Source organism: Balaenoptera physalus (assembly GCF_965194825.1).
Source record: "Balaenoptera physalus genome assembly, chromosome: 12".
Lineage (NCBI taxonomy): Eukaryota > Metazoa > Chordata > Mammalia > Artiodactyla > Balaenopteridae > Balaenoptera > Balaenoptera physalus.
In genome coordinates this window covers 23918192-23939535 of record NC_138897.1, presented here as the reverse complement: position 1 = coordinate 23939535, position 21344 = coordinate 23918192, and the positions used below count along the sequence as shown (strand labels likewise).

Genomic DNA, 21344 nt, shown 5'->3' with positions numbered 1-21344 from the left:
TTAAATGATGCTGGGCATGAGCTCTAATGTGGCATATCTGAACAGAGAACGCTGTAGCCAGGTTCATCATACAGTGTTCAAAGCCCAAATGGTCCTTCTGTGATTAGTACCCTGCAGGGTGTTGTTGGTAAATCAATCAGCCTCAGTCTTGAGCCTTCAAAGTGAGACTAGAGGGGCTATTTTGCCATCAACCTCTTGATGGCTCCCTTTTGCCTTGGGAAAGGGGTTTCTGCACCTACTCTCCCTCCTCCAAGTCCCCCTAAGTCAGTGGTTCTCAAAGGCTGGTCTTGAGACCAGTAACATCAGCATCACCTGGGAACTTGTAAGAAAAGCAAATTATCCAGTTTCACCCCAGACCTCCTGAATAGGACACTGTGGGGGTGGGACCAGTCATCTGTGTTTGAAAGACCCTTTGAGGTGATTCTGATGCCCACTCAAACTTAAGCACCGCTGCTCTGGGTCATGGCTCACCCAGGCAGGGTGCCCATTCAGGAGTCGGGTCTGGGGACTTCTGCTGATGACATACCAACTGACCTGAGAGGAAACTTGGGCTTACACCCTAACTTCATTTGGCTGTGGTTCCAAACAGTCCTCTTCTTGCTCACAAAAAATGATATGGATGGTCTTGCCAAAGGAGCAGGAATGGTGGCTGTTTTCATTCCTTCCATTGGCCTTAACGCACATAGACACACACAGGCACACATGGACACACACGCATCTACCACAGCACTCTACAATCGCCTATAGTAGTGAAAGACTACTTTCTCTCAGCTGTGTGCTACTTGGGAGGGTAGCCGTTTTGCAAATCAGTCTTCATCTTCTTCTGTGGTCCTCCAACGTGGCTGCACGTTGGAATCACCTGGGGATTCCCCGTCCCTGCACTAGAAATTCTGGTTTAATGGTCAGAGTGAAGCCTGGGTATTGATATTTCTTTTCATTTTTATCTTTTTAGAGAAGTTTTAGGTTCACAGCAAAATTGAGAGAAAGCTACAGAGGTTTCCTGTATACCCCTGCCTCCATATATTCACAGCCTCCCTCATTACCAGCATCCTCCACCAGAGTGGTACACTTGTTACAATCGATGCATCTACACTGACACATCATAGTCACCCAAAGTCAAGCGTTTTCATTAAAGCTTACTTTTTTTTAAACAGCAAATGTTTCTTTCTCACAATTCTGGAGGCTGGGAAGTCCAAGATCAAGGTGCCAGCAGTGTCTGGTGAGGGACTGCTTCCTGGCTTGTAGATGGCTATCTTCTCAGTGTATCCTCACATGGTGGAGAGCAGAGAGGAAGTAAACTCTCTCACGTCCCTTTTTATAAGGACACTGATCCCATCATAAGGGCTCCACCTTCCTGACCTAATTACCCCCCAAAGACCCACCTCCAAATGCTGTCATATTATCATAGTTTATTCTTGACATTGTACATTCTGTAGGTTTGGACAAATGTATAATGACATGTATCCATCATCATGGTATCATACAGAGTATTTTCACTGCCCTAAAAATTATCTGTGCTCTGGCTATTCATTCCTCCCCCATTTCCCCAATGCCAGGCAACCACTGTTCTTTTTACTGTCTGCATAATTTTGCTGTTTACAGAATGTCATATAGTTGGAATCATACAGTATGTAGCCTTTCAAATTGGCTTCTTTTACTTAGTAATATGCATTTAAGGTTCCTCCATGTGTTTTCTTGACTTGATACCTTATTTCTTTTTAACGCTGAATAATATTCCATTGTGTGGATCTACCACAGTTTATTCATTCACCTACTGAAGGACATCTTGGTTGCTTCCAAGTTTTGGCAGCCATGAATAAGCTGCAATAAACATCTGTGTGCAGGTTTTTGTGTGGATATAAGTTTTCAGCTTCTTTGGATGAATAACGAGAAGCACAATTGCGGGATCATATGATAAGATTATGTTTATTTTTGTAAGAAACTACCAAACTCTTCCAAAGTGGCTGTACCATTTTACATTCCCACCTGCAATGTATGGGAGTTCCTGTTGCTCCATATCCTCGACAGCATTTGGTGTTGTCAGTGTTCCAGATTTTGGCCATTCTGATTGGTGTATAGTGGCTGTTTTAACTTGCATTTCCAAGATGATGTGTGATGTGGAACATCTCTTCATATCCTTATTTGCCATCTGTATATCTTCTTTGGTGAGGTGTCCGTTGAGGTCTTTGGCCCATTTTTTAATGGGGTTGTTTGTTTTCTTATTGTTGAGTTTTAAGAGTTCTTTGAATATTTTAGATAACAGTCCTTTATCAGATATGTCTTTTGCAAATATTGTTTCCCAGCCTGTGGCTTATCTTCTCATTCTCTTGAAGCGTCAGGATTTTAAAAGCCTCCCAGGTGGTTCTAATATGCTGCTGAGCTTGAGAATCAATTGGTTAAAATGTCAAGGCACCTGATGAAGGTGAGGAGGAGGATGGGATAGGCAGTGAGGGAAAAGCCCAGTCACTGACAAGAGGCACAAGCTCTCAAAAGCTGGTTCTCCAGGCAGCTCTCACAGCCCTCTGTTCTTCCCAAAAGCAAGACTTGAACTGGGTCCTTCCCAACATCTTGTCCCATGGGACCAAAACAGCTTTGCGTCTTCCCACGTTGTCCTTGTGACCATGAAGTTGACAGTAAGTGGATGACTCCCTGGTCTTTCTCACTTTAATCAATGCAAGCCATGGTTTTTTTTTTTTAAGGTTCAAAAGGGACTCATAATGGAAAGCTACCATCATCTTTCCCATCCCTGACCCCAAACTTTCAAGCATTTCTTTCTTTAGTTGTTTTGTTGTTTAGTTTCATATCTTTAAATAATATACTTTACCTGCTTTGTTGTGTTTTTTTGTTTGTTTTTGCTCATTTTTGTTGTTGTTTAAGAAAAAAAGAACAAGGCAGAGAAAGGAGTAATTTAAATAGGCAGGGAAAATCTCCTTGTCTGCCCATGAAATAATCTGATAGTATGTTATGCATTTGTGTTTTGATGAATCCTTAATTCCTCCGTCACTAGAAAATAAGCATTGTGGTCAGCGTCTTTACTTGATTTTGATAGTAATTATCACTTTTTAAAGAGCTTATATTTATCCTTTAACTTCAAGTCCTTATATTATACTCACTATCTTTAACTTCCTTTCTCTTTCCATCAGATTTCAGCAGTAGCTCTCAACTTGGAATGAGAATATATTCCTTTTCCTTCCCTCCTTTTTCCCTTCCACCTTCCAAACTTTTTTTTTCTACTGGATCTTTTTTTTACATGTCAAAGGTGATGACACTTACATTTTGTGGCCTATTCACCTGTAGATTGATTCTAAAAGTTGAAAACCAGTAAATGTCAGATTCATTTGTATTATGAAAAAAATGTGAAAAAAAATGTCCCCCCCGCCCTCAGTAACTCTCATCCCATCCCTGATTCTGTATTGCAAACAACGACAATGGCCCCTCAGAACTTGGGGTTTAAGAAGAGAGTGGGAAGGGGAGGGAGGCAGGAACTACTTGCTTTTCTACACACAGCAGTTGTGGTGGTGGGGGAGGGCATCCAGTGGTTTCACAGGCAAACCTTCACGGAATTCCACAGTTTCAGGAATTACTTCCCACCTGCCTTTTGACCTCAACCTGGGGCCTCTCCAGGTGTCAGTGGAGCTGGAGAGCATCCTTCTCAGCTGACCCTGCTCCTGCCCCACCCCCAGTGTGCATTCTGAGCTGAGACTTCCAAATTCTCAACTTTTCAGGAATGTGTTAAAATCCCTTGTCTTCTGGTCTTTCCCCTTCTGTTCTCTTCACTTTTATGGGTTTATATTGATTTAAAGACCCCCTTCCTAGCATTTTAATGCCATCTAAGTGGAAAGGGAGACGAATGCCTGCTTGGTCCACATCTAGTACAGCATCTAAGTTGCCTCCCCCTCTCTCTGCAGCTGCCTCCCAGCAGGACTTGAGTGCAAGAAGATTTGGCGTTTCTGCTTTGGAGAGGAGACCTTGCTTAGATAACTTTTCATTTGGGTAGGGGGAAGAGGGACGGGAAGAACAGAATATGATAGTGTAAAATAATGGCCACGTTCGGTTGCCTTGGTAACAGCCTCCCTCTGTAAATAACACCTGGGACGTTGAGGGAGAAGGGGAGAGCTGATGTCAGCAGGTCTGGCAGGGGGATTGATGGGGGTGGGAGAAGGGAAGGTAATCACCAGATTGGAACCACTCAGTGGCTAGGATCAGCTTGATGGCTGGGAACAACATCACACCTGTCATTGGTATCTGGAGGGCCCCAAACCTGTTCAGTCATGCAAGCAAAAGACTCAGGAGTTGTTTGAACAGGGAGAACGGGCAGCTGTGCTTTGGGGGGTGGGGCACTACTACACTATCTTCCACCCCTCTGCTCAGAGGGGCTGCTTGACCCTCTCTTCTCCTTTTTCTCGGCAGCCCAGGAAATGAACTCCCTGATGTCAATTTACCATTCCCCTAAATAACCAAGGCGATGCCTAACCTTTCCTAACTAGGACATGGGTTTTCTTTCCATGGTTAGAGATAAAGCTTAAAATTTAGATCCCCTGGGAGAGGGAACCTGGTATCTTAGTCTCAGAGAAGTATAGATAGCTGGACTCAAACCCTTCTGTAGGTGCTAATGGGGAGGGGTAGGAGTGTTTGAAAAGGCGGTAGACAGGACACTGCAGAGAAAGAAAAGGATTAGAAATTGACTTTGGAACCATCGGATAGATGCTTCCTGACCATTTACCTATGACTGGCTGTTCCCTCATCCTCCCACCCACTCCCACCACCACCACCCCCATCCCCTTCTCTAAACTCCCAAGTAGCTGTTCTGAGAGGATCTTGTTCAGAGTTGCAGTGGAGAATATGGGATGGGATGAGGCTTTGCAGGGGAGAACCATCTAAAGAGGGAAGATGGGGCAGCAGGAAAGAAAGGTGCTTGTGGAGGGAATGGGGTGGCTGGGAGAGAGTGGAGAGAGGGGTGGTGGGAGGTGAGGGATCTTTCTGCTGCACATTTAAGGCTATGGGATTAAAGATGAGGGATGAATGCCAACGTGCCATCCAAAATGGCCCTAGAATTGGGCAGAGCACCACAAGCTCTCGAAGTTGGCAGAGACTAGCTAGTTTGCCACGTTGCGGTTGCAGGAAGGATGGGCTTGTGAGCATCTGTGCAGGATCTTGCTGCTGTGTGATTATTAAACACTATATATAGCCATCTGATACTAGCGACGGGAGCTAGTTACCTTTCTTGGGGTTTCTTACAATGAGCCCATTAATCTGACTGCTGTCCCTGGTCACAAAAGGAAAGGGAAGCAAGAGAAAGACAGTCCCTTGTCAAGCGGCACGTAGCAAGCAATTTAGTGGTGTCACTTTGCACACCAGCTCCGTCGTCTGGTTACTGGGACAGCTCTTAGCTGTCAGTGCCCTGGGACATTTAATTCACTCAGGCAGCATAGCCTAATGGTGAGGGCGTGGGGTCTGGAGGCAGACTGCTGGGGTTTGAAGCCCTGCTCTGCCACTTCCCAGCTGGGTGTGCTTGAGCAAGTTCTTCGCCATTCTGTGCCTCAGTTTTCCTGTTTGTAAGATGGAAGCAATACATCAGTATTGCAGTATCCTAGTATGTTCCTGGGAATATCATTGTGAAGTTAAATGAGATGGAGTACATTGTTACCAGTTATTATTTAGTGTGGGAAGGTAAATAATAGCTACATGATTATTATTTCAGCAGTCTTTTATGTGATATTTACTTTACACACTGCCTTCATGGCTACTGCTTTTAACAAAAACCCTGTGAGATAAATATGGAAGGTATTAATATTCTAGTTAACAGATGTGGAAACTGGGGCTCAAAGTCATGTAATCTATGAGTGGCAGAGGTCAGACTTGAACCCAGAGTTCTTTCATAAGCCAGAGGCTCTCCACTGCACCTGATGGTCACCTTCTCCATGGGAGACACTGCCTCCTCCAGGCAGTTTCCAGAAAATTATGCGAGGCTCTTCATAAAAATAAATGGGACATTACAAGGGTCGTTCACTCTTGGCTGTTTTTTGAGAGTCAGGTGATGTTGTTCATCCTGTGCACCTGGGGGCACACCTGCAGATGGTCAGTCAGAGTAGGGGGCTGCCGGGAACATGGGATGAAGCGGGGGGCACCTCAGCAAGCCCCACCCCATCCCGCTCGGACTGCCCGAGCATAGCCAAGGTGGGCCCGAGGGCCATGGGCTTGTGCCAGGACTGTCAGAGCACCTGCGAGGGCCACTCTCCCCAGGGTGTCCAGCCCAGAGCTCCCATCTCTCCACACCTACTGGGGAGCCTCTACTCACTCTTCAAGTCTCCGTTTAAATGTCACTTCTTCAGGGAATCTGCCATTTTTCACCAAAGTAATTGTCTCCTTGTCACCCCTGCTCATAGCATCCTGTACTTTCCCATGATACATTTATCACAGTTGTAATCATACGTACACACTATTTGTGCCAATATTTGTGTCACATCTACCTCTCCACCCCCAGACTGTAAGTTCCTTGGGGCCAGGGATCGTGTCTGCTTGATTTGCCCTGGGTCCTCCCCACTGCCTGGTACAAAGTGATGCTCAGTAAATATTACATGAAAGTATTAAATACTAAAAATACATGCAAATGCTTTGGAGAGTGGAAAGTTGCTTTGCAAATGTGTTCTCACCTTTAATTTTATTGCTATCTGTGGGACTACCACACAATAAAAGAACTATGGCACACTGCCATATGGCACACTGCCTATGGCAGCTGAAGCTTCCAGAAAAATCGGGCAAGACAGTTCATGGGAAGACTCAGCTATGTGATCTTTCAGTGTGGCTGTTGGTGAATGAAGGGAACTAGACAGACGAGCCTGAGGAGGTAGCCTTGGTAAACAACCTGAATTTAGCATCGTGAGTTTGTCAGTGTGATGATCTGAAAGCTGGGAGAAGAAAAAAAAAAAATGAACACCTAAGGGAATGGCATGCAGTTGCTCTCTGGGTTTATTTTTGCTTAAGCTGGTCTGTTCCTACCATGCTGGTGATGCCCCGCCTCCGGTGTGGTACCTGAAAGCGAGCAGTTACCAGGAACCTGCCAGCAAAATACCTTCTCTGATCCCAGTTCCTTTCGGTTCCGCTGGACTCCCTGCAACACTCCCACTAAGGCAACTATCTGTTTCCACACCTCCGCTCAGCTCCTATCTGACCTCACTGTCACCCACACCTTGGCGGCCCCAGTGCGGTCTGTAAGCCCGGCCCAGTCTTCAGTGCTCACCATTCAACTGCTCCCTTGTTCCTGTGACCATCCCGCTCGTGTCCCAGAGAACCGACCACACTTCCAGCAGCACATCGCCCCTCCGGGGGATGTGCCTCTCTGTGCACTTCCCCCAAGCACCTCTTCCAAACACTTCCACTCTCAAGTCCCTGGCTCCATTCCCACCCATCTCTTTATTTGTTCATCAGCTTTTTATTGAGCACCTACTGTATGCCAGGAATTGTACAAGGCTGGGGATATAAGGATGAAGCAGCCACTGTGCTTTTGCTCTCAGGATTCCCAGTAGTGGGAAGAAGGACCTACAGAGAGGTACAACCCCATGAGATTACTGCCTTAGGTGTAGGCATAGTGCTTCATGATTCTGGAGAAGAGAGAGTTTACTCCGAGGACGGCAGGGCGACATTAGGGTAGCACTGCTTCAGGGACCCAAAGAGGACAGTATCACCAACATACGGGCTGCATGTTCTGGGAAGGTGGAAAGTCAGGAACAATCGCCCCAGTCTGTGTGACTGCAGCGTGGGGTGCAGTTTAGGGAGTGGTTGGGCGTGAGGCAGGAAGACAGATCAGGTCTGACGCAGGGGCTGTGTGAGAAGCTTGGGCTTTAATCTCTGGGCAGTGGGGAGCTATTGAAAACCTTTTGAAAACAGGAGAATGAAATGATCAGTTGTGTTTCCAAGATAATTGGAAGCAGAAAGGAGGATGGATTGAAGAGGATGCAGGAAGGTGGTAGAGAGACCATTTGGGGGCCATTGGGACTTCATTCATTCACTCATTCTAAACCTGTTCACGGAGGGAAGCCACAGACGCTACAGTGCTCTCAGCTGCAGGAAAGCAAATGTGAATGGTCTCGCACCCCGCTCTACAGTGGGGACAAAAGCTAGAGGTGGTAGGATGCAGACTCTGGACATGTCAGGATATCCAGGACCTAAACTAAGGCAGTCTGGCTGAAGAAAAGGGGACAGATGGCAGTATTTCCAAGATAGGGTCTTATCTCCCCCCATATCACCACCTCAGCTCTATTCACTCTGGTCACAGCCCTCACCAGCTTCCCCTGGGAGGTGATCCCATAGGAGACCTTGGCAGGGAGTGGGAAGAGAAAGGGCAAGTCCAGGCTCAGAGAACACCCTGAGCACAGGCACAGGTATCTAAGATTTTTTCCAGGCCTTAGTCCCAGTCATCTTTTCTGGCACTTTAAAAGAAATCAGAGCCAATCTTTGCTCCTCGGAGCCTGGTGAGCGTGGGGTGGAAGCTGGCACTCCGTCCCTTTCTGCAGTTGTGTCGAAGAAAGACGGAACAAATCGATCCACAGGTCAAAAAGATGACTATCAAAGTCAGTGTTTGGTTTGCTTTTTGCTTTATTTCAAAGAAAATCTCGCCTTATAAAACTGAACAAAGGGATGCGGGTGGACTTTGGGTCCCGAACCCTCTACCTCAGTTCCGGTTGGTCAGGACTCTTGCAGGACCCCTTGGCTCCATCCTGATGAGACCCACACTGCACTTCTCTCCAGGCTTCCTGAAGCCTGGCCTCATGAGCACAGGCACTACATCCCGAGACTCTATCTGCCCGCGCTTGGAATCCTAATTCGCAGTTTTGGCAGTTGAAACAGATTCTAAATTAAAAACAAGTTACATTGTTGCTTGAAAAAAGAAAGTGATTTTTGTCATTGGTAATATAAAGCCTTACTGTAAAAGCAACCTTCTTCCCACCTAGGAGGTTCTTACTGATGGGTGGGTAGCGGTTCCTCCCACCACCCTTGGTGAGCAGGGGAGTCAGTCCTTTGTATCCATGGGTTCCACATCTGCAGATTCAACCAACTGCAGGTCAAAAACATTTGAAAAAACTTTCCAGAAAGTTCCAAAAAGCAAAACTTGAGTTTGCTGCACTCCAGCAACTAGTAACATAGCATTTTTATTGTATTAGGGATTATACGTCATCTAGAGATGATTCAAAGTATACAGGAGGATGTGTGTGGGTTATATGCAAATACCGTGCCATTTTATATAAGGGACTTGAGCATTCTCAGATTTCGGTGTCCACAGGGGTTCCTGGAACCAATCCCCATGGATACGAGGGGACGACAATCATCTCTCTCTGCTTACTCCGAGTGAGAGGGGACCAGTGCTGGAGGGGGCAGCTCCTTCCAGCCACCCCTTCTTACTGTCTGGCCTTACCTCCTCCCTCATGTTCTGGAAGGCAGCTCTGTCCAGAATGCCCACCCAGTCAACTGCCTTACCTACTCCTTTGAGCCCTAATTTGCCCTGGCCCTATAGCATTGGTAGATATTGAGGGCAATGTCTACCCAGTAGCCTTCCTCCCAAAGGGTGGCTCGGAGGCTGGATCTACCTTTAAGCCTGGGAGTGGCTGAGCCCTTCCCCAGGCAGCCCCCTGCCCGTACCCATCGGCTTTGCTCTTGTTCCTGGCACCTGAGAACTGCAGCATAACAAGGACACAGAGCCTGGTTTGTGCTGGTTTTTCAGAACTCATTAAATCCCGAGGTTCGTTTTTCTGGAGTCTGCAGAGAATGGGAGAGGTGAAGGAATGCTTCGCTGCGTCACTGTCCCACCCAAATACTTACACTGTGTTGGCCTCGGTGCCAGCCTGATCCAGGTTTCCAGCTAATGACACTGAGCAGGTAAAATCCAGTTCCTGCCCAGGACTCCCTGTATCTGGGAGAGCTGTGGAGTTGGTGGCTGCTGGCACCATTATGTTTGTCAAGGTAACGCGCTGCATTGTGTTGGTCACGCTGCTGCTCTTGTCAAGGTTCCAGCATCTTCTGCAATGAGGACTTTATTGATGTGCGTGTCTAAGGCTCCCGAGCTGTGAGGATGGTCTGTGTGTGCCAAGTGCTAACAACAGCCCAGCGACTCACTAAGGAGGCAGGAGAAGGCCTCTGGGAGTGGGGGCGGGGTCCCTCTTTCTTCCTGTTACCCTTCCTTCTCTCTCCTCATTCCTCCTCCCTGGCCGCCTCCTCTTTCTCTCCCTAGTTCCTGCTCTTCAACCCTGCTCCTCCGACCTGCGCCCCACCTCGCCTGTATCATTGGGATTCTGAGTGCTCGCTTTCTCCCAAGTGCCTTTAGGCATGAGACTGACCACATCCCTGCGACTCGTTCATTGTCTTGGTTGCACGTGAACAGACAGGGGCGTCTCTTGCTCCTGGCCTCTGGGGGCTCAGCTCTCCTCGGTCTAAAATGGAATTGGAGCTTTCCTGATGAAGCAAACACTGGCTCCGTCCCTACAAAGGCCGGGCACCGAGCTGGGCACCAGCCCTACACATCGTCAGTGGGGACCAGGACCAAGGGACCATCCCCTCCTTTCTCCACCCCCCGGCGCAGCCTGCCTCCCAGCTCTGCTCTTAGTGACAGGAGAGGATTCCAGTTTGGAAGGTTGACAGCCGCTGCCACATGGTCCGTATGGGACTCTTTTTCCCTGATACAGAATGATCACTTAATTATCTGAGGAGGAGAGGGGGCTGCTCCTTCCCCGACAGCCAGTCCTTGCCATGCGCGGCTCTTTGGTAGCTGGGTCAGGACCCCCTTCCTCACTGATGGAGGCAGTCCTGGCGATCCATAAGGTCATCGCTTGTGGGGCCCAAGAAACACCTGGAAGGGCCTGCGCCCCAAAACGGCAGCCTGGGCGCTCTACAAAGCCGGGTTCCCGCCTCTCCGAGTGACCTTAGAAGAGTTATTTCCTTTTTCTGGGTCTCAGTCTCCTCATCTGGCAGCGGTGGGAGCAGTTAGTATGAACTGACCTGGCACTGATCTGGCACCCGGGATGGTCACCTTTCTCCGGATGAAGTCAAAATCAGCTAAGAACACGCACGCCAGCTGGCGGGAAACCCAGTGCCACCATCAGGGCTCCTGGTCTTCGCCTCATTCAGCTAAGAACCCCAGGGTCGGGGAGGGGGGGGTTCGTCCGTCCCCTGCCCACCTCCCTGCTTCCTCTTGCTCTCTTGCTTCCATTGCTTTCTTTCCCAACCTTCCTCCACTCCCCTCCCAGGCACTGGAGCCATCTGTCTTCTTCTCCAGGGAGCTCATGATCTGTCGGAAAGCTGATCACTTCCTTCCCTCCCCCTTCCATGTCCGGTGGGGTTTGATGGCCCTGACCATCGAGCGTAAGAGGCTTATGTGCATGTGGAAACCCTCACAGGCTTGTGGGAGTTCATTGTTCCTAAGAGGCCAGTGACACTCCCAGTATCTCTCCTGCTAGAGTGAGGAGGAAAATGAAAAACAAGCACCCCATCAGCACGTTTCCCCTCCAATGGGTCAGGTTCCTACAATGTTATCTCTGTGGCATGGGGTTCTGACTCTTGGGGTCTAATAAGCTTTCAGTGAAGGAGGCGCTCACAAGGAGAGCAGAGGAGAGGGTGATGGATACGTGGAAGTTAATAAGTGAGAGCAAATGGCCTCCCCGTGATGGACTTGGTTAGCCCCTTGGTGAGTCTCTTAGTCTGTTCAGGCTGCTACAACAAAACCATAGACGGAGTGGCTTATAAATAACAGAAATTTATTTCTTATGGTCTGGAGGTTGGGAAGTCCAAGATCAGGGGGCCAGCACGGTCGGCTTCTGGCGAGAGCCCTTTTCAGGATTGTAGATGGTTGATTCTCATTGTATCCTCACATGGTACAAACAGGGTGAAAGAGCTCTCTGGGGCCCCTTTCATCAGGACTCTATCCTCATGACCTAATCACCTCCCAAATGCCCCACTTCCTAATACCGTCACATTGGGGGTTAGGATTTCAACATATGAATTGTGTGTGGGGCGCAGATACAAACATCCGGTCCATTGCAGTGATTCATTGTAGATTCATTCCTAGACACTCCATCCCGGGCTGGGTGTCTCAGTGTGTTCTGGGTCATAAGAGAAGACAGGGATAATTTAGCCTAAAGTTCCCCTCATCCTGCCCCCTGCCAAAAAAAAAAAAAAAGGACTCAAAACGCCTGTGCAATGGCTAGTGAACCAATACTCACGTCTTCCCATGCAGAGGCCACTCACTCTTGGAGGACTGTGAAGGGGTGATAAAGGGTAACAGTTCCGACCCCTTAGAGCCCAGCTAACATCACTGTGGAAGTGGTTTAATTTTAGTATAATTGGTTCGTGGTCGTGACTTACTTCCAATTTGTGCGAAATACTTTTGGAAGTATATTCAGATCACCACCCTGTTCTGATTCCCACGAGTAAGTGGGGAAGTATGGTTATTCCCACTTCACAGATTAGAAACTCCTTGCTAGAGAGCTCCCAGGCAGTGGTAGGACTCGACCTCAGGCCTCCTGGCTCCCAGCCTATGGCTTTCCTCCTCAGCTATGACAGTCCCGTGTGGGCCAGACATTGTTGCTGTCACCTGAGCTGTCAAAATACCACTTCTTCTGTCACTTGTGAACAGGCAGATGCAATCACCAGGAGAGGGAACATTTTTCTGTTCTATGAATGATTTCTTTGTACCTCTGAGTGCAACCCCTGTAAATGATCAGCCTCCATGAGACTAGGAGGGAGTAGTGTGTGATACATTTGCTGGGTAATGGGCTGGGTAACTGGGTGAGAAGCAGGCCAGTGAAAGAAGTCAAGAACTCTATGAAATTTATTAAAGGGACTGCCCTGCACAGAGGATTTGAGTCAGAAAAGACTTGTGAAGTTCTCACATCTGGTTGGCATCTCTAATGGGGAGGAAAGAAGTGAGTTTCACAAATTTGAATTTGTCAATGGTGCTCTGGAGCATGGGGCTTCTCAGAATGCATTTGTTCTGCCCAAGTATTATTTATTATTGAGTAGGTTAGGAATTAGGCACTGGGGCTAGAGTGAGGCACGTGAAGGGGTCCCTGCCCTCACCAAGCTTCCAATCAAACACTGAAGACAAGCGATTAAAGCTGAAACAGAAAGGGAGAAAGTGATATGAGAGGGGGAGGGGGAGGACACAACCTGACAGATAAGCTAGTCTGGGGAGGGAAAGGAGTATCAGGGAAAGCTTCCTGGATGAAGGGGCATTTAAACTTGTACCCAAAGGATGAATAAGAATTAGCCAGAGGAAAAGGAGGGGGAACAGCCTGTGTGGAGGCCCAGAGGCAAGAGAGAAGATGACAGCCTCAGTGGACTGAAAGACATTTTGTATGGTTGGTGAGTAGAGTCAAGGAAACTATGAGGTTAGAGGCTGAGACCTTTAGAAGCGATGCCAGCTTCCAAGATGACTTAAAGGAGGAAGGCAAATGCTTCTTCTCCAAGGAACTGGGGAAACTAGAAAAACGAAAGCAAGCACTCCAGTGTGAGAGGGATGGGGGTGGGACCCTCCATGACAGAAGTCCCCATGGGAGATGACAGAATGCACTGGTGTTGCAACCAAGCCTGGATCAGGAAGCGGGCTCGACCCCTTTCTAGTGTGTGATCTTGAGAAAGTTACTTCCACTCTCTCAAAACGGAAGCAAGAGGAGGAAACAGGTGCCTACCATGCCCAAATCACTGGCACAGTGTTCATTCATGTCAGGGAATAGTTCCCCGCAGTGTGCTGTGAAAGTTCAAACATCATTGAACGTGTGTCACCGTGCCCAGCACATAGTAGGTCCTCGATAAATGGCAGCTGAGGCGGACCATGTGCCTGGAAGTGACTTTCTCATGAAATCTGGGCTCACAGAGAGTAATCTCGGAATTCAGGAAGGCACAGGGGCCCGTGGGCACTCTGCAGTGGGGGCTAAAGCAAGTGTGGGAGAAATGAAAGATGCAGGCTCTGCTTTTGAGAAGCTTAGGCCCTGGCTGGGATCTCTACCCTTTAGAATACAGTCCAAACAAAGCAAGCCCCAAAGAGGCTCACCTTATTTAGCCACTTAGGTCATAACTGTCCTGATTTAGATATTGAAAGAGGCCAACATCTTCTGTGATGCCAGGTTTCCTTCCTTTAAAAAAACAAAAAAGAAAGAAAAATGAGAAGTTTCCCTTTGCGTCTACAAAGGTCAAATGTAGGAGTTGTCTCAAATCAGAAGGATTTAAATGCTGGCACACACACACACCCTCACACACTGGTGATCCGAAAGTCGGACTCCCAGCCTCAAGCCTAGGCAGGTACAGCCCCTGCCCCCGTGCTGTTCCCGTGGCAACCAGCACCCACACCCCACACTCGGGGACCCAGACGGACTGCCCGCCCCTAGCTCTGCACTGATGTGGGCATCAGAGCTCCAAATGAGGCCTCCGGAATTTCTCTCCGTGCTATTTCAGTATTGTTGGGAGGCTTGGGAAGCCTTTGTTCTCCCTGGCTGGTTACGTAATTTTCAAGAGAAAAAGGCAGAGGAAAGACTGAACTGAATACTTCCCAGCGTTTGCTTTTGGGGGAGGCGGTAATCCCAGAGTCTGGTGTTCTTGCCACTCGTTTTTTCCTTCCAGCCCTCTGTAGCTCTCCTCCCATCCCCCCTCAGGGAGACGAGGATAAAAGAGGTTCCCCTCCTGTTTCTTACTCGGTGGCATCCCCACCGGCACGTTCTGGAGGAAACCGTATAAGGGAAACCAACCAGGGCCAGTGGCCTCGCTGCCTCAAAGGGGCATTAAGGGGTTTGCACATCTCAGGGGAGGATGCACGCTGGGGCGCCTGTCAGCGGCTCCCTGCCTGAGACGTACATGTTTTAGGCCAAGAAGTGCTCTGGGCCTGGGTTGGTTACTGCCCTGCCGGCTGGTGTATGAACGGGATCCCGGGACCTCGGTTGGAGTGGTCCTGGGGGCAAGAGAGGCTCGGGACACTGCAGCCTGAGTTGGCCCCATGGGTGATAACACGGGGAGGAGCTATCTGCCCGTGCACGTGGGTTTCCACAAACGGAAGGGGCTTCCAGACTCGGGTACCTTACTGCCCATGAACACATCCAGCCTGTTCGCCTCCTGGGTCGGGGGAGTGGTACTTCATTTCAAGAGCTGGAAGACCAGGAAGAGTGTTTCTCCTGATTCCTGGGAGCCCCGATGCTAAAAATCAGAGGTAAGGCAGTGACCACTGCCTTGGGCTAGCAGTCCTCTCCTTGGTGAGGAAACGCCTCCTGGTCACCTCTCTTCTGGGGCTCGTGTGGCATCTGTGCTTGAGCCCCCCAGCTTTATCTCCCACTCTCCTTGGAGGGGTTCAAAAACTTTCTGATCTGCGCCTCAGGGGCACATTTTAAAAATTTGTCTTTCCATGTGGGTTATACTTTGTCATAATCCTAATCTTGCTGCACAACGTAGCCATTCCTGTGTCAACTGGTATTTATTTCTGAAATCCTCACTGTGTGCCAGACACAGGACTCACCCCCCGGGGTTAAGTCAGTGAAAAAAGGGAGGTAAGATTCCCCCACCGCCACCCCCTGCAACAACCCTGCTGACTTCCCAAGGTTCTGTCTGGCTCTGGAATCTGATGGGCTCTAAGGCAGGTAAGACCCAGGACCCACTGCCCAAAGCCTCAAGATTTCAGGCCAAGTTTGCATCTTTTCCATCTTGGACATGTCAAGAGCCGAGGTCTCTGCGTCCCTCCTCTCCGTTAGTTACCTATTGTCTATAATAAATACCCCCGCATTTAGTGGCTTAAACAGCATTTGCTGTCACACAGTTTCTGTGAGTCAGGAATTAGGGCACAGCTTTTAGCTGGGTGCCTGTGGTGTAAGGTCTCTTGTGAGCCTTCAGTGGGGCCGTGGCCACTGGAAAGGGCTGGAGTCCTCTCAAGCTCACTTTGGGGAAGATCTGCTTCCTGGCTCGCTCACGTGGTGGCCGGCGGGCCTCAGAAGATCCCGTTGCAAGAACTCACCCGGGTCTCCCCTCAGGGCTGCCTCATGACATGGCCACTGGCTTCCCCCAGAGCTATCACCTGGGACGGAAGCCACAGTCTTCTCATAACCTGATCTCAGAAGTGACATCCCATTATTTCCGCCATATTCTGTTCCTTAGAAGTGAGTCAGTAAGTCCACACATGCTTAGGGGAGGGGATTCCACAGAGCCTGAAGCTAGGAGGCGGGGACCATTGGTGGCCGTCTTGGAAGCTGCCTTCCCCGTCCTCCAGGAGGCTTCTCTGACTGATCTTCCTGGTCCTCTTACTGCACTTGCAGTGGAACTATGAAGTTGGTCCCCGAATATTCTTGCACTGTTTCTGTTATTGTTATGTGGTCCTTCTCTCCCTATAGGAATATAAGCTCCTTGAGGTCAGGAGCCATATGTTCTACATCTCTTTATTTCCCACTTAGACCAACCATGTACCTAGCAGGTTACTATCAGGTGGACAGTGACAGCTTCGGGTTAAAAGAAAAAAGACAGTAAAAATGTCTTAAAAATAGAGCTTGACCATCTCACTTGGCAAGAAAGCTGGAGGCAGGCATTTCCAGGCTTGGCTCAGCTACTCAGCGATGTCTACAAGGCCCCATGCTCATCTGCCAACTCTGGTGTGCTAGCTTGGTCTCCAAGCTTGTCCCCACATGGTCTCAAGATGGCTGCTGTGGCACCAACACCACCTCTTCCTACAAGTGCATCTAAGGACAGGGAGTAGGGGAAGAAGAAAACTTTTTCAGTGAGGTCCCTCTAGTGCCTTTAAGGCTTATTGTCCAGAACTGGGTGATATGATCACCTCTAAACCACCCATTGCCAAAGGCGAGTTGGGTTAGCACGATTGACTTAGATTCGTGGCCCTCAGCAGGGATGCGTGTGGGAGATGTCATTGCCCTCTAGGATTCTGGCTATGTGTGAGACTGTCACAGGAACCAGGGGGCGCTGTTGGCATTTAGTGGAGGAAGGCCGGGGTTGCTAAACTTTTGGCGTTACCGTACCCTGTACCGTATAGCGCCATGAAACAAATAACTCTTCTGTGCAATTGCCAATACTGCTGGAGGCTGCTGCTTTGGACCAGTGGTTCTCAACTAGGGGTAATTTTGTGCCTTCTCCACTGGTGATAGTTTTCAATGTTGAGGGACATTTTGCTTGTCACACCTGGGAGGTGCTACTAGTGCATCTGGTGGGTAGAGGCCAGGGGTGCTGCTAAACATCCTACAGTACACAGGACAGCCCTGCAGCTGACAAGGACCTGGCACAAAATTCAATCATTCTGAGGTTGAGAAGCCCTGGTTTAGACCCGTCATCTAACCATGAGTCAACCCTGAGTTGGGCTCAGCTGCTCAATGGCTGACCCAGACTTGGTTTCTGTTCCTTTGGAGGAGGCGGGAATGGTTCCTGGGCAGGTGCCCAGTGGCAGCTACAGGACCAGCCGGGAGGGTGGTCAGCTCAGCTACCCTCTAGGATGGCCAGTCCCTGCAGCCAGGGCCTCTGGCATCTGAGGTGTACAGTTAAAGAAGAGGTCAGGTACTGGTTGGAAGGCAGGGTTATGGCTGTTTGAACTTGGCGGAGGTTTTTTGTTGCTGTTGTTGTTTGGGGTTTTTTTGTGTGTTTTGTTTTCTTTTTGGTTTGGTTTAGTTTTCCTTAACTCTTAATCTCATTTTAATGTTTTATTTCTCAATTTTTCTTTTTGTCTAGTGGGCTCATTAACTGTGATCTCCACACTGGAGCTGAACACAGGCTGAAAGGGTAGCTGCTTGTGCTTTAGTTTGAGAAGACCCACAAGGTGTGCATCCCCCAAATTTGTCCTTCACTAGTCCTGGGAAGTCACATTGGGTCTAGATGGTTCTTGGTGGGAATCACCTACTTGGGCTCAGCTAATGGGCTACAGTGATGAGAAGTGTGGGCTTTGGAGTCAGACAGACCCACGTTTACACCCCAGATTCATCGCTGGCTACTTGTGCGACTTTGGGAAGGTCATTTCCCTCTGGGGGCTTCATGGGAGAATGATATCAACTTCATGGGGTTCTTGTGAGACCCAACTAATCAGTCCCTTGGCCCAGAGTGAACCCTCCACGTGTGTAGTTACCCCATCTTCCTAGTGTCATCTTCACCAGTTCCCCAGAAAGGCTCTGTTAAGATGCACATGGGGTTTGGGAGTGAGGCCCATCAACAGCACCATAGAATCGCAGAGCTGGAAGGTAGCTTGTGGAAAGCAGAGAGCTGGGTCCTGAGTACACAAAACCTACAGATGAGCTGAACTAAGCCTGGGTGGGATCCCAAGCCCAGGGTTCCTCCCGGGGAGGGCAGGCGTGGGATAGTGCCACTGTGAGGGGCAACCATGGCTGGTGGTAGGGGATTGAGTCCAGGAGAGAGAAGACGGTGCAGAAAGAGCCGGCAAGGGGCCTGGTTACCACACACTTCAGTGCCTCCTTGGGAACAAGCTAGAGGGCATTCCTACACGATCTAGAGCAGGGGTCTAGAGCAACTTACCCCCTGGCCCAGTCCAGCCCCCCACCTATTTTTGTAAATAACGTTTTGTTGAAACAGAGCCATGACATTCATTTGGGTATTGTCTGTGGCTGCTTTTGTGATGCAAAGGCAAGGTTGAATAATTGTAACAGAGACTGTTTGTCCTACAAAGCCTAAGATTTTTATTCTCTAGCCCTTTATAGAAAAAAAATTGCCAATCTCTGGTCTAGGGACTTCATTCATATAGACTGCAGCAATTAGGATCATGGAACTTCAAGTCAGACAGACTTGACTGATATGAATGGTACCACCTGGAATTGTGCAGTGTACAGCCTGTTCAACCATGAACATCAGCCCTGCCGGGGAAGGTTTTCCTGCAAGATTTTGGGTGCTCAGGAGAGGGAAGAAAGCAGTATCTGGGAAATGTCCTCCAGACAAGGCCTCCAGTGCTGGGGGCCTTGGTTCCTGCTGAAAGCCACCAGCCTGAGGTTTGGGAGGATCAGAGCAGGCAGAGGAGGTGAGTCTAAATTTAGACTCTCCAAAGCCGCTTTGTAAACTAGAGCCCCAGAAATCCCAGAAAGGGACAATCGGCACACATCACCAATCTCTGGTTTGCCTCCACATGTTAAAAGGCTGGATGCATGAGAGGATAATTAATTGGCCTCAAATAAGATACTGATGGAAAGTTGGTGAGAAATCAGTGGAGAAAAGAAGCACCATTGCTAGGAGTCCTGGGGGAGAGATTTCTACTCCTGTGTTTATTACGATGTTCACCATGGAATTGTGGGAGCCTTGTTGCCCTTGGAAGAGTTACATGTGTTCTTCTCGCTGACTGTCATTTGAGCACAGCTGAACCCATGGCCTTTCCGCCTCTTAAGGTGAATGCGTGAATGCCAGCTCCCTGGTTCCAAATCACACCTGTGATTCAGAGCAGCTGTGAGCCACCACCCCCAAATGGAGAATGACTGTGCTTTGCCCTGAGATGCTGCATCACACCAAGAGCTGCCATCCTCACTCCTCTGCCCAGGTGGGCACATCCAGATGCCGGATGTGCCCCTCTCCAGGGCCGATGGGCCCACGCCTCTTGGTACACCATGCAAGAAAAGAGCCCTAATCCGAGACTTCTTAGGTAATCGGCATTTCATAATCAGTCCACCTGTGGGGAAAGGCAAAGGGTTTACGGTAGAAATTATAGAGGAATGATAGGGGGAAACTTAGAAAATAAGGAGGTTTGAGAAGAGATGAATAACAGTAAACTCAAATGGGAACAGAGAAACGGTCAGATGAGAGCTGCCTTGTTCGTGTTGAAATGCTAAGAGAGGCAGCATCTAAGCAGATGATACTGAAGTTCAGGGATACTGGTTTGTCTGAGCAGTTGGGGTTTGTTGTGTGAAGATCCCTGTTGCAATGAACACGTTGCACTGGGGCAGCGATGGAAAGGGGAGGAGGCTGACCGTCTAGGGAAGGTGGGCATCACGGTTTTGTAGACATAACAAATGCACCTCAGGTAACTGCAATTCACAGTTATGTTCTAAGTACTACTTTTTGTCCTGGGCTTGAGAAACTTAAAGCCTAGTTGAGAGATGGACATGTATAAAAAGTTAAATAACAGCCCAGATTAGTATATGGTAAATGTCAAATACAGTATATACACACAAACACACTGGAGTTCAGAAAAGGGAGGAATGTCACTGAGGACACTTCAGAGAGGAAGTGAGACTTCATCTGGATTTGGAATGACGGACAGGATTTCAACAAGTGGGGAAGAAGCAGGATATTTCAGGAACCAGGAAGGTGCAAGCAAAGAAACAGGACGGGAATTAAAAGAGCGTATTTAGAGGCCATGGGGATGATGGATTGGCTGGAATCGAGCCTTCCCAAGGTGACGGGGTTTCTGCTGATAGCATGTTGGGCAGACCACTGAGACACACACACACACACACACACACATTTCCTCCCCCTGTGAGAGGAAGAAGAAAGAGTTTTAAAAATAAATAAAGCCCCTCTTAATTATCCACAGATTATCTGCACTGCAGCTGATCTAGAACAAATCCTGCCTTCAGCTTGCTGGTGATGTCATCTCCCTGCTTAGGTGCTCATTCCCGTCTCTGTTTACAGCCCACTGGGAGCCGGAAAGGGAAGAAGGCTTCAGCATCTCCCCTCATAAAGCAATATATAATTTCTTCTGTTTGCTCTGCCCTTGGGAATCAGGCCAAATATATGGGTAGAAAGTGAAAGGTGTTCCAGTTCAGTTTCTGTTACCTGACTTGGGCAGCAGGAGTTGGAGGAGGGATGAAACGGGGCCCCAGGTGGCTCTTTTGTTCCCCTAAATTAGGTGTCCAGGTGGACTTCACAGCACAGGCCATAGACAGGCTCAGTGGGTGGTCCCAGCACTGTCTCTAACTGGCTAGGAATCCTCAGAGTGAATGGTATTCATTTATCAATTCATCAAATGTTTATTGACCCTGTCTATGCTAGAAGCACTGAGCTGGTGTTCCCTGAGCTTCAGTGCCCTTATCTGTAAAGTGAGAACTCAGACTAGAATCGTAGTCTCTCAGTGGAGATGCTGGCATTTGGGGGTGGGTGTCAGTTATTCACTGATGGTGATACTCGGCAGGATGATTGGCAAATCTGGCCCTGCTCATTAAAGGCCTGTAGTGACTCTTCGTCAGAGCAGCTAAGGAAGGCAGGACCACCCCCAGTTGAGGGCCACAGGACTTGTTTGTTATGACTATTTCCCAGTCTTAAGTGCCGATTATTTTGCTGCTGGGCCCAATAAAAACATGCAGAGTAGAATTGCTGAAGATTGATGAAACATCAGAATATTAGGTACATCTTATTCAAGCATAAGGGAATTTTTAACAATAGAAACTACAGGTAAC

The 21344-nt window shown here is 48.7% G+C and overlaps 1 protein-coding gene across 4 annotated transcripts in view; it reads left to right on the top strand.

Moving 5' to 3' along the window:
* The window catches only part of MAPK4 (mitogen-activated protein kinase 4), a 180417-nt gene that overhangs the window by 80572 nt on the left and 78501 nt on the right, over positions 1–21344 (top strand). The window contains exon 1 of one of the 4 annotated variants that reach the window (XM_082416593.1): positions 11902–19591. The exons of the other annotated variants lie outside the window; for them this stretch is intronic. The gene's annotated coding sequence lies outside the window, so the exon portion shown is untranslated. Of the gene's footprint in view, positions 1–11901; positions 19592–21344 lie in introns of those variants that run through there. 4 annotated transcript variants of the gene reach the window in all.